The sequence below is a fragment of the Triticum aestivum genome, chromosome 6B (assembly GCF_018294505.1).
Source record: "Triticum aestivum cultivar Chinese Spring chromosome 6B, IWGSC CS RefSeq v2.1, whole genome shotgun sequence".
NCBI lineage: Eukaryota > Viridiplantae > Streptophyta > Magnoliopsida > Poales > Poaceae > Triticum > Triticum aestivum.
In genome coordinates this window covers 725,581,471-725,593,069 of record NC_057810.1, presented here as the reverse complement: position 1 = coordinate 725,593,069, position 11,599 = coordinate 725,581,471, and the positions used below count along the sequence as shown (strand labels likewise).

General features: G+C 47.3%; 1 pseudogene; it reads left to right on the top strand.

The window, feature by feature from the left end:
• Positions 1-4,027: 4,027 nt before the first annotated feature.
• Positions 4,028-8,573, top strand: LOC123140089 (disease resistance protein RGA5-like; annotated as a pseudogene).
• The last annotated feature ends 3,026 nt before the right edge of the window (positions 8,574-11,599 follow it).

Below are 11,599 nucleotides of genomic sequence, written 5' to 3'. Positions count from 1 at the left end.
GCATGGTTCCGGAGGATATGGTGGTCGATGATGGGGTGGTCCACGAGCTCAAGGCTCTGTTTGATTCTCCACTGCGGGAGCAACATGTGAGAATCATTGCTGCTCTCTTCGGCAAGACCATCCCATCGGCGGTGGATTTGGAGGCGAGCAACTCGGTGATGATCTCCGTCAACTAGGAGGTGGGAGGTGGGGTGGGTGGCAGGTCTCTCTATGGATCTACACCCCCAAGTGTTGTGCTGGAATGTTCGTGGCCTGAACAATCCGGCAAAGCGCAAGGCTGTGAGAGAATTCGTGGGTACGATGAAGTGTAACTTGGTGTGTTTCCAGGAAACCAAAATGGATGTAATGGACCATTTCATTGTTATGCAATTTCTAGGGCCATCTTTTGAAGGCTTCACTTACTTGCCGTCCAATGAGACGAGGGGTGGCATCTTATTGGCGTGGGATAGCTCGGTGTTGACGGTGGACTCTTTCCAGTACAACGCTAACTTCATTACGGGTCTGGTACACACGAAGATTGGAGACCCTTGGTGGATTTCGGTGGTTTACGGGCCACAAGGTGACGAGGAGAAGTGCCAGTTCTTGCTGGACCTAGACGCGAGACGTGCGGGGTGTCCGGGGCCGTGGATGCTGCTGGGAGACTTCAACATGATACTACGTGCCGCGGAGAAGAACAATAACAACCTTAACAGAACGATGATGAACAAATTCAGGCAGTTTGTGGATGACCAAGAGCTCAAGGAGATGTACATGCACGGCCGTAAATTTACGTGGTCCAATGAACGAATGATGCCGACCCTCACCAAGATTGACCGTGTGCTTATTTTGGTGGACCGGGAGTTAGAGAATCCTGCCTATCTGCTGCAGGCACTCTCTACTGGAGTTTCGGACCATGCACCTTTGCATCTATCCACGAGCGCTAACTTCCGCCCAAAGAAAAGGTTCCGCTTCGAGCTTTTCTGGACGAGAATGGATGGCTTCGAGGATGCTGTGAGAGATGCCTGGGTGTGCGATGCGAGCATTGTTGATCCATATAAGAGGTTGGATGCTTTTCTGCGAAACACGGCTAGCCACTTGCAAGCGTGGGGCCAACGCAAGTTAGGAAATGTGAAGATGCTCATGCGGGTGGCCACTTGGGTCATTCATAGGCTGGACGTAGCCCAGGAGAACAGAGTTCTGCAGATGGAGGAGGCGTGGCTACGACGAACACTGAAACATTCGCTCCTTGGTTTGGCCGCGCTCGAGAGAACTATTGACCGGCAGAGGTCGAGGCTCAAGTGGATCAAAGAGGGTGACGCCAACACCAAGCTGTTCCAAGCTGTGGCCAATGGCAGAAGGACCAAGAACTACATCCGGCATATCAAGCATGGAGGCGAAATCATCACAGACCAGGAGAGAATGGTGGATACATTCGGGGAGGTGTACAAACAACTGATGGGCACGGCACAGGCCAGGGATCACACCCTCAACTTACAACATCTGCAGATGGAGCCGGCTGAACTGAGCATGCTTGAGGAGATCATCATGGAGGAGGAAGTTTGGCAGGTCATCAAGGAAATGGCACCGGATCGTGCACCGGGACCGGATGGTTTCATCGGAGCGTTCTTCCAAAAAGCCTGGCAGATCATTAAACCGGACATCATGGCCGTGATGCTTAAGCTTTATGTGGGGGACACTAGGGGCTTTGCTAAGCTCAACAAGGCGCACATAATCCTCATTCCAAAAAAACCGGATGCGAAGGAGATTGGGGATTACCGGCCGATCAGTTTAATCCATAGCATCCCCAAGCTCTTTGCTAAGGTACTCGCCAACCGGCTGCGCAGTCAAATGCCGGAGATTGTGGCCATGAACCAATCTACATTTATTAAAGGAAGGCATCTGCATGATAACTTCTTGTTGGTGCGGCAAGTGGCGAGGAAGATTCATGCTAAAAGAGTCCCAGGAGTGTTCATGAAGCTGGATATCTCAAGGGCTTTTGACTCGCTATCATGGCCCTTTTTGTTCGAGGTCATGCGGGCAAAGGGTTTTGGGCAGAGATGGATGACTTGGATAATGGCAATTCTGCACTCGGCTAGCACCAAAGTGGTGGTGAATGGTGTTCCGGGAAGGAGTTTCTTGCACGCCTGCGGTCTTCGCCAAGGCGACCCAATCTCGCCAATGCTCTTTGTCATTGCCATGGATGCGCTAACGGCGCTTGTTCACAAGGCCTCAGATTTGGGAGTGCTCAGCTCATACACCGGCATTTCGTCACTGAAAAGGCTCTCGATCTACGCGGATGATGTAGCGTTGTTTGTCAAGCCTTCGTGGCAAGACTTGTCGGCCGTTCGGTAGATGCTGGACGTGTTTGGAGAGGCCTCGGGACTAAAAGTTAACTACCGCAAATCTTCGGCGATTTTGATCCGAGGCGACCAGGAGGACAAGGATCGGGTGGCTGGATTACTGCACTGTGGGCTTGCTGAATTTCCATGCAAGTATCTTGGCCTACAGCTTGCGATCAGAAGCTTAACGCGGGCCGAATGGATGCCCATGCTGGACCAAGTCCGGAAGGTGATTCCTGCCTGGCAAAGAGGCCTTATACAGCGGCCCGGTCGGCTTGTTTTGGTCCAGTCCGTCGTTGCAGCTAGACCGGTGCACCACCTGATGATTACGGACGCTCCAGTATGGGTTTTCCAGGAGATGGATAATTGGATGAGGTCGTTCTTTTGGGCTGGTAAGGAGAAAAGCAATGGAGGACAATGTCTGGTGGCTTGGGACCAGGTCTGCAGGCCGAAGCAGTTTGGAGGGCTGGGGATTAAGAACTTGAAGGCCCAGGCCCTTGCCTTGAGAGTGAGGCGGGAGTGGCTTAGGAGAACTGACCCCGGCAGACCATGGCAGGGTTTACCTATGGCAGAGGATCACAATGCAAGGGCCGTGTTCGACGCCATGGTCAGGATTGAGGTTGGGAGGGGTGATAGCGTCCTGTTCTGGAGGGACAAGTGGATACACGGGTTCGGCGTAGCTGACATCGCGCCTCGCTTGATGGAGACGGTGCCAACGAGGATTGCTAACAGCCGGACCGTTCATCAAGCTCTCGCGGAGGGTAGGTGGTACGAGGACTGCAAAGCTACTGCTTCCTTCACTGCCCAACTACAGTGCATGCACCTCTGCCATGCGCTGGCTTCGGTGCACCGAGACGAGAATGAGCCAGCCAAATTTGGTTGGCCGGCGACGACCACGGTGACCTACTCGGCCCAATCGGTCTACTCCTACCTTTGCTCGGGGCTCCAGAGATCACCGACGGCGGCTTGTACGTGGAGAAGCTGGGCGACGCTCAAGTGCAAGCTATTTATCTGGCTAGCGCTGCAATACAGATTATGGACATCAGACAGAAGAGCACGTCACGGTTTGCAGGACCAACCATCTCCCTGCTTCACGTGCTTACAAAGCAGAGGACAATGTTGATCACATTCTGGCCAAGTGTACTTTTGCGCAGGAGGTGTGGCACCGAGTGTTTGACATGCTAGGTATCAATGCTCTAGGAACAACTCTAAATGACACCTTCTCGGACTGGTGGATGAGAGAAAGGAAAAAATTTAGGGAAGCAGACAGAAGAGGTTTTGATACGCTGGTGACGGCCGGGGCTTGGATACTTTGGAAGCAAAGAAACGCAAGGGTGTTCAATAGACACGATCAACAGAAGCCGGCACCCCTTGCTACTAACCTAGTGCTCGATGAAATCACGACATGGCACACGGCAGGACTTGGAGCGGAACGTCTACAACGATTCGTGAGGAGTTAGTCTAGCGCGCTTGGAGTTGGAGTAGGTGTGTGTTTCCCATCCTGGGTTGTTCGCATCCGGGATGAGCCTCTTGTAAATAACTCTCTTTTCGTCTATAAAGATATGGTACGTCATTGGCGTATTCTTGAAAAAACAAATAAATAATCTGAATTTTTTGCGTGTCACGAGAGGGGACACACGACGCGCATTCTACCAGGCCACATGGAGTTTGGGCCCACATAAGAGAGAGAGACAGGCACTATAGGATAAGGCCAGACGACGACGACCTCTGCTTCTTTGTTTACGCGTTGTGGTGACCGACGAGCAGATCCATCCCCTTCTCGCTCGATCCACTCCACACTCCCTCGGCATCGTCTCGCTGTGCGCCTGTCGCCGGCGTTCGAGCTTCCTCGCCGGGCTACTCCGCGGCGCACGGCCTCTCCATCCCGCTAGGTACGGCCCCGTTCCCTCACCCACTGCCGGTGCTTCCATCTCCTCCGGCGCGCATTGGCCTGCTCCCCTAGCACGGAGGTCGATCCCTAGCTAGCTTCTTCGGTATGTGCAGCACTGGTTTGGCTGACCTCCGTGAATCCACTCTCTTTCAGGGTTCACATCCACGACGCGCGCAGAGAAGGGAATGCGATTCTACTGTTCACTGTCACTGCGCTTGATCCATACCGCCAACAGAGCGAACCAACTCTGAGTCTGAGCTGCTACTAGCCAAGAAAGATCCCCGTAGGCACGGCCGATCTGTAGCTGCGTTCGGTGTAACAATGCTTCTTTGACTTACTTGGATTAATTCTCTTTCCGGGGAATCTATCGGTCGTGATTTGACCTCCAAGGTATGATCCGCGGGCCTCGCATCGATTTGTAGCTTTTTCAGTGCATTAGTGCTTGGGCTAGTGGCTTACTTCGATTGATCCATCCTTTTTCAGGGTGTAGAGTGTAGATTGAAGACGCAAATCTCGTTGCTTATTACTGTCAGTGCACTAGGCGGCCTGACCTCCACACAGAGTTGACAGAGCTAGCACAGGGTCATGGAGGCAGCTCTCGTCAGTGTGGCAACAGGGGTACTGAAACCCGTCCTGGGGAAGCTGACCGCCCTGCTTGGCGATGAGTACAAGCGTTTCACGACAGTTCGCAAGGAGATCAAGTCTCTCACTCATGAGCTAGCTGCCATGGAGGCTTTTCTCCTCAAGATGTCCGAGGATGAGGATCCGGATGCGCAGGATAAGGCATGGATGAATGAGGTCCGGGAGCTGTCCTACGACATGGAGGATGCCATCGACGATTTCATGCAAAATGTCGATGACAAAGATGCTAAGCCAGACGGCTTCATGGATAAGATCAAGAGCTCACTGGGGAAGATGAAGGCTAGACGTCGCATTGGCAGCGAGATCCACGATTTGAAGAAGCAAATCATTGAGGTGGGTGAGAGGAATGAAAGGTACAAGAGCCGCACGGCCTTCTCCAACACCAAAAATGCAACCGTTGACCCTAGAGCTCTTTTTATGTTTGAGCATGCCTCAAAGCTTGTTGGAATTGATGAACCCAAGGCTGAGATAATCAATCTGTTGACCGAAGGGGATGGATGTGCGTTAACGCAAGAGCAACTGAAAATGGTCTCCATCGTTGGATCTGGAGGAATGGGCAAGACAACCCTTGCAAGCCAAGTGTATCAACAGCTCAAAGCAAAATTTGAGTGTAAAGCTTTCGTATCAGTGTCACGGAATCCAGACATGATGAATATTCTAAGAACCATTCTTAGTGAAGTTAGCTGCCAAAATTATGCTCACACTGAAGCAGGGAGCATACAACAGCTGATAAGCAAGATCAACGATTACAGAGCAGAGAAAAGGTAATAATATATCCGTTTTAATCAACTTGTCATCCTTGAAAAGTTCTGTTAAGATTTGTCACATAAAAGTTCCATATCTTTTTTTTCACGAGAATAAGTAATGGTCAAATGTTTGCAAGCACTTCTTCTTTGCATGTACTTAGCTAGTTCACTTGGAGGTTACATTTGGAGGCATGTGTAAGCGGTAAGCGGTAAGTGCATATTCATATGCAGACTGAAGGAAAAAAAAAAGGGCAACCTGGTGCATGTAGCTCCCGCTTGCGCAGGGTCCAGGGAAGGGTCCGACCACTTTGGGTCTATAGTACGCAGCCTTTCCTCCAGGGAAAGATATTTTTTTTGTAATACCAAATTAGCATCGATCTTCTATCAAGCACATATGCTACAAGATGTGCTACTTGAAAGGTATAGAGCTCTATTGGTTTTTTATGACCTACATATGCTACAAGATCGTCTATGGTTTTTTTTTTTCTGGCATGATCTCCGTTTTATGTTCGATAGAGCTCTCTCATTATCCTCTGCATGTTGTCAGAGAAGTTTCTCTTTCTTATTCTTTTATCTGTACACTTCACTTTAAGGTGTCATATTAACTAATTCCAGTAAAAAAAATTCTTGTGCAGGTACTTCATAGTGATTGACGATATATGGGACAGTAAAACATGGGATGTTATCAAGTATGCATTCCCCATGAACAGATGTGGCAGCGTGATAATAACCACCACACGAATCATTGATGTTGCACATTTGTGCCGTTCATTGATCGGTGGCCATGTTTACAATATAAGACCTCTTAATATGGCACACTCTAGACAACTATTTCACAGAAGATTATTCAGCTCTGATGAAGATTGTCCTTCATACCTTGAAAAAGCTTCGAACGAAATCCTGAAAAAATGTGATGGCTTGCCTTTGGCAATCATTGCCATATCTGGTCTGTTGGCTAACATGGGAAGAACAGAGCATTTATGGAGCCAGGTGAAAGATTCTATTGGTCATGCACTCGAAAGGAACCCTAGCGTTGATGGAATGATAAAGATATCGTCACTTAGTTACTTTGATCTGCCCCCTCACCTAAAAACTTGTCTCCTGTACCTCAGTATTTTCCCAGAAGATTCTGTTGTTATGAGGAGAGACCTTGTATGGAGATGGATTGCCGAAGGATTTGTTCACAAAGAAGGCAAATATTCGGCATATGAATTAGGAAAAAGGTATTTTAATGAGCTCGTCAATAGGAGTCTGATCCAACCTGTAAAGTTTAGAGGACCTTTGAGTCTGGACAAATATGATAAGGTGTTTGCTTGTCGTGTTCATGACACAATTCTTGATTTCATAGTATCCAAGTCCATTGAAGAGAACTTTGTTACTTTCATTGGTTCCCCCAGTGTAACTATTGGGACACAAAGCAGAGTTCGCCGGCTGTCCATCCAAGTTGGAGGGAAAGGAAATTCTTTGGTGCCGACGAGCCTGATATTGTCCCATGCCCGGTCACTTAATGTTTTTGGGAAAACAGCGGAAATCCCTTGAATAAAGGAGTTCAAGCATTTGCGTGTTGTGGACTTCAGAGAATGCAGTCAATTGGAAAACCACCATCTTGTAAATGTAGGGAGGCTGTCTCATCTAAGGTACCTCAACATTAGCTCGATGAAGGTTAGCAAGCTGCCAGAACACATTGGACACCTACACTGCTTAGAGATGTTGGACATAACGAACACAGCGGTGTACGATTTACCAGCAAGTTTTGTCAATCTCAGAAGATTGGCACATTTTCGTGTTGGCCAATGTGTTAGGTTTCCTGATGGAATTGCGAAGATGCAAGCATTGGAGACTTTGAAAATTGTGCAGACCTCCATGCAGTCATATAATTTTCTGCAAGAGCTTGGAGAGCTAAAGAATCTGAGGAAGCTGTTCCTTTTTACTATACATGACGTAGAACACAAGGAGGTCGTTGCTTCTTCTCTCCGTAAACTGTGTTTGCAGAACCTTAGTTCTCTAGATATGTGGAATGATTGTGACAACATTGTACTGAATGCATGGTGCATGGATCCGCCGCTTAGCCTCCAGAAACTTAATATCGTCAACTCAGTCCTCCCAAAGGTTCCAGATTGGGTAGGATTGCTTGTCAACCTGCAGATCTTACGCTTGGAAGTGATGAGAATCAGGCATGAAGATCTCTGTATCCTTGGATCCTTACCTGCTCTGCTCACTCTGTTTCTTAGAGGACCGCAAGGTTTGTATCCTTGTAAAGATAGAAAGCTGGCAGTCCCTAGTGAAGCTGGGTTCCGATGCCTGAAGATGTTCCGTAATGAACCATGGCATGATTGGATAGATCTCATGTTTGAAGCAAGATGTATGCCCAAGCTAGAAAAACTGGAGATTAATTTGCTTGTATTCTCCAGTGCTCAACTTGAGTCCCTTAGCGGTCCTGGTGCTTTCAATTTTGGGATCGAAAACCTCTGCAGCCTTGTAACATTCAAATATGAATCACTTTCTATCTGGAGCGGCTTAAGTAGCACCACTGTTGATGCAGTAAAAGCTTCTCTGGAGAGTGCAGTCAGCGCACATCCCAACCACGTTACTCTAATCTTCAATCATGTCAATCAGGGTGATCCATGAACTAAGACCACATAGTACGGTACTTCTTCCCTAGATTTATAGCTTACTAGTTCATTTTATTGTAGCAGTAGTAGTAATCACTCTTTCACAATTTAGTTGCCTTGTATGGTCAGGCTAATTGTCTGTGTGTCTTTTCAGGTTGGGAGCAAATCTTTTGAACATTCAGTTGACATGCCGTGTAATTTGACATGCTGTACTGTTGCTACGTGAGCTAGGCGCTCAGAGTACTGCTATTGCTTCTTGATTTAAGGGCCTTGTCCTTTTTTTTCGGAAAGGAGGTTTTACCCCCGGCCTCTGCATCCAAAGGATGCATACGGCCTATTTATTAATAAAGAGTAGCTCCACAAAGTCTCATGTCCACCGTAATAAAAGACAACTCTCACAGAGAGCACAAAGAAACCAAGGTTGGCTTCAACCAAATGGCAAAGGACTAACAGGATACTAAACTATCCTATTACATGACGGCCATCCAAATCGGTTGAAGATAACCCGAGTTACCATCTCCCATCGGATAGACGTAGTACCAAACGCTCCCTGGCCACCGTCGGAGTGAGTAGCGACCACATATGGATTAACGAAGTGGCTCAAAAGATAACCTGCAAAAAATGAGTATTTGTTGTTCTGTTAAAGACCAAATCATTCCTGCAATTCCAGATAGACCAAAGTAGAGCACATGTTCCTACGCGAATATGTTTTGCTATTTATGTGTCAACTCCATTGAGCCACGTCCCAAACAACGTGTGTATGCTACTAGGAGGTGTAATATTGAATGCAATATGAACAGATTGCCAAAGTATCTTGGCCATAGGGCATTCAATAAAAAAGTGCTTGATAGATTCATCCTTATCACAGAAACCGCATCTCCGGGATCCATTCCAATTCCGTTTAGCCAAATTGTCCTTAGTGAGAATAACTTGTTTATGAACAAACCACATAAACACTTTTATCTTTAAGGGCACTTTGATTTTCCAAATATGTATAGATCAAGGAATATATCTAGAATTTATAACATCCTGATACATGGATCTGACGGAAAAAGCCCCATTTCCGGTTAGTTTCCACTGTATCCGATCTGGCTGTTGAGAAAGGTTGACATCTATTAATCTCGTCACTAAATGGAGCCAAGCGTCCCAACGGTTCCCCACTAAAGCACGTCTGAATTGAATATTTAGAGGATTGGATTGTAATACAGCTGCAACATAAACTTCCCTACGCTGAACTATATTATAGAGCGAAGGGTATTGTATAGCTAAGGGCGTCCCCCTTAGCCACGTATCCTCCCAGAATCTTGTATGAGTACCATTATTGACAACAAATTTTGTCCTATGAAAGAAAGCCGATTTCACTTTCATCAGCCCCTTCCTGATGTTGTTGGGGAACGTAGTAATTTCAAAAAAATTCCTACACACACGCAAGATCATGGTGATGCATAGCAACGAGAGGGGAGAGTGTGTCCACGTACCCTCGTAGACCGAAAGCGGAAGTGTTAGCACAACGCGGTTGATGTAGTCATACGTCTTCACGATCCGACCGATCAAGTACCGAACGCACGTCACCTCCGAGTTCAGCACACGTTCAGCTCGATGACATCCCTCGAACTCCGATCCAGCCGAGCTTTGAGGGAGAGTTCCGTCAGCATGACGGCGTGGTGACGAGGATGATGTTCTACCGATGCAGGGCTTCGCCTAAGCACCACTACGATATTATCGAGGTGAATTATGGTGGAGGGGGGCACCGCACACGGCTAAGAGATCCAAGGAATCAATTGTTGTGTCTAGAGGTGCCCCCCTGCCCCCGTATATAAAGGAGCAATGGGGGAGGCCGGCCAGCCTTGGGGCGCACCAAGGAGGGGAGGAGTCCTCCTCCTAGTAGGACTAGGACTCCCCTCTTTCCTAGTTCAACTAGGAAAAGGAAGGGGGAAGGAAGGAGAAGGAAAGGAGAAGGAAAGGGGGGCGCGCCCCCCTCCCTAGTCCAATTCGGACCCCCTATAGGGAGGGGGCGCAGCTGCCCCTTGTGGGATGCCTTCCCTCTTCCCTATGGCCCATGTAGGCCTAATAGTTCCCCCGGGGTTTCCGATAACCCCCCGGCACTCCGATAAATACCCGAATCACTCGGAACCTTTCCGATGTCCGAATATAGTCGTCCAATATATCGATCTTTACGTCTCGACCATTTCGAGACTCCACGTCATGTCCCCGATCTCATCCGGGACTCCGAACTACCTTCGGTACATCAAAACACATAAACTCATAATATAACCGTCATTGAACTTTAAGCGTGAGGACCCTACGGGTTCGAGAACTATGTAGACATGACCGAGACATGTCTCCGATCAATAACCAATAGCGGAACCTGGATGCTCATATTGGCTCCCACATATTCTACGAAGATCTTTATCGGTCAAACCGCATAACAACATACGTTGTTCCCTTTGTCATCGGTATGTTACTTGCCCGAGATTCGATCGTCGGTATCTCAATACCTAGTTCAATCTCGTTACCGGCAAGTCTCTTTGATCGTTCCGTAATACATCATCTTGCAACTAACTCATTAGTTACAATGCTTGCAAGGCTTATAGTGATGTGCATTACCGAGTGGGCCCAGAGATACCTCTCCGACAATCGGAGTGACAAATCCTAATCTCGAAATACGCCAACCCAACAAGTACCTTCAGAGACACATGTAGAGCACCTTTATAATCACCCAGTTATGTTGTGATGTTTGGTAGCACACAAAGTGTTCCTCCGGTAAACGGGAGTTGCATAATCTAATAGTTATAGAAACATGTATAAGTCATGATGAAAGCAATAGCAACATACTAAACGATCAAGTGCTAAGCTAACGGAATGGATCAATTCAATCACATCATTCTCCTAATGATGTGATCCCGTTAATCAAATGACAACTTATGTCTATGGTTAGGAAACTTAACCATCTTTGATTAACGAGCTAGTCAAGTAGAGGCATACTAGTGACACTATGTTTGTCTATGTATTCACACATGTATTATGTTTCTGGTTAATACAATCTTAGCATGAATAATAAACATTTATCATGAAATAAGGAAATAAATAATAACTTTATTATTGCCTCTAGGGCATATTTCCTTCAGTCTCCCACTTGCACTAGAGTCAATAATCTAGTTCATATCGCCATGTGATTTAACACGAATATTCATATCTGTATATGATTAACACCCATAGTTCACATCTCATGTGACCAACACCCAAAGGGTTTACTAGAGTCAATAATCTAGTTCACATTGCTATGTGATTAACACCCAAAGAGTACTAAGGTGCAATCATGTTTTGCTCGTGAGAGAAGTTTAGTCAACGGGTCTGTCACATTTAGAGCCGTATGTATTTTGTAAAAAA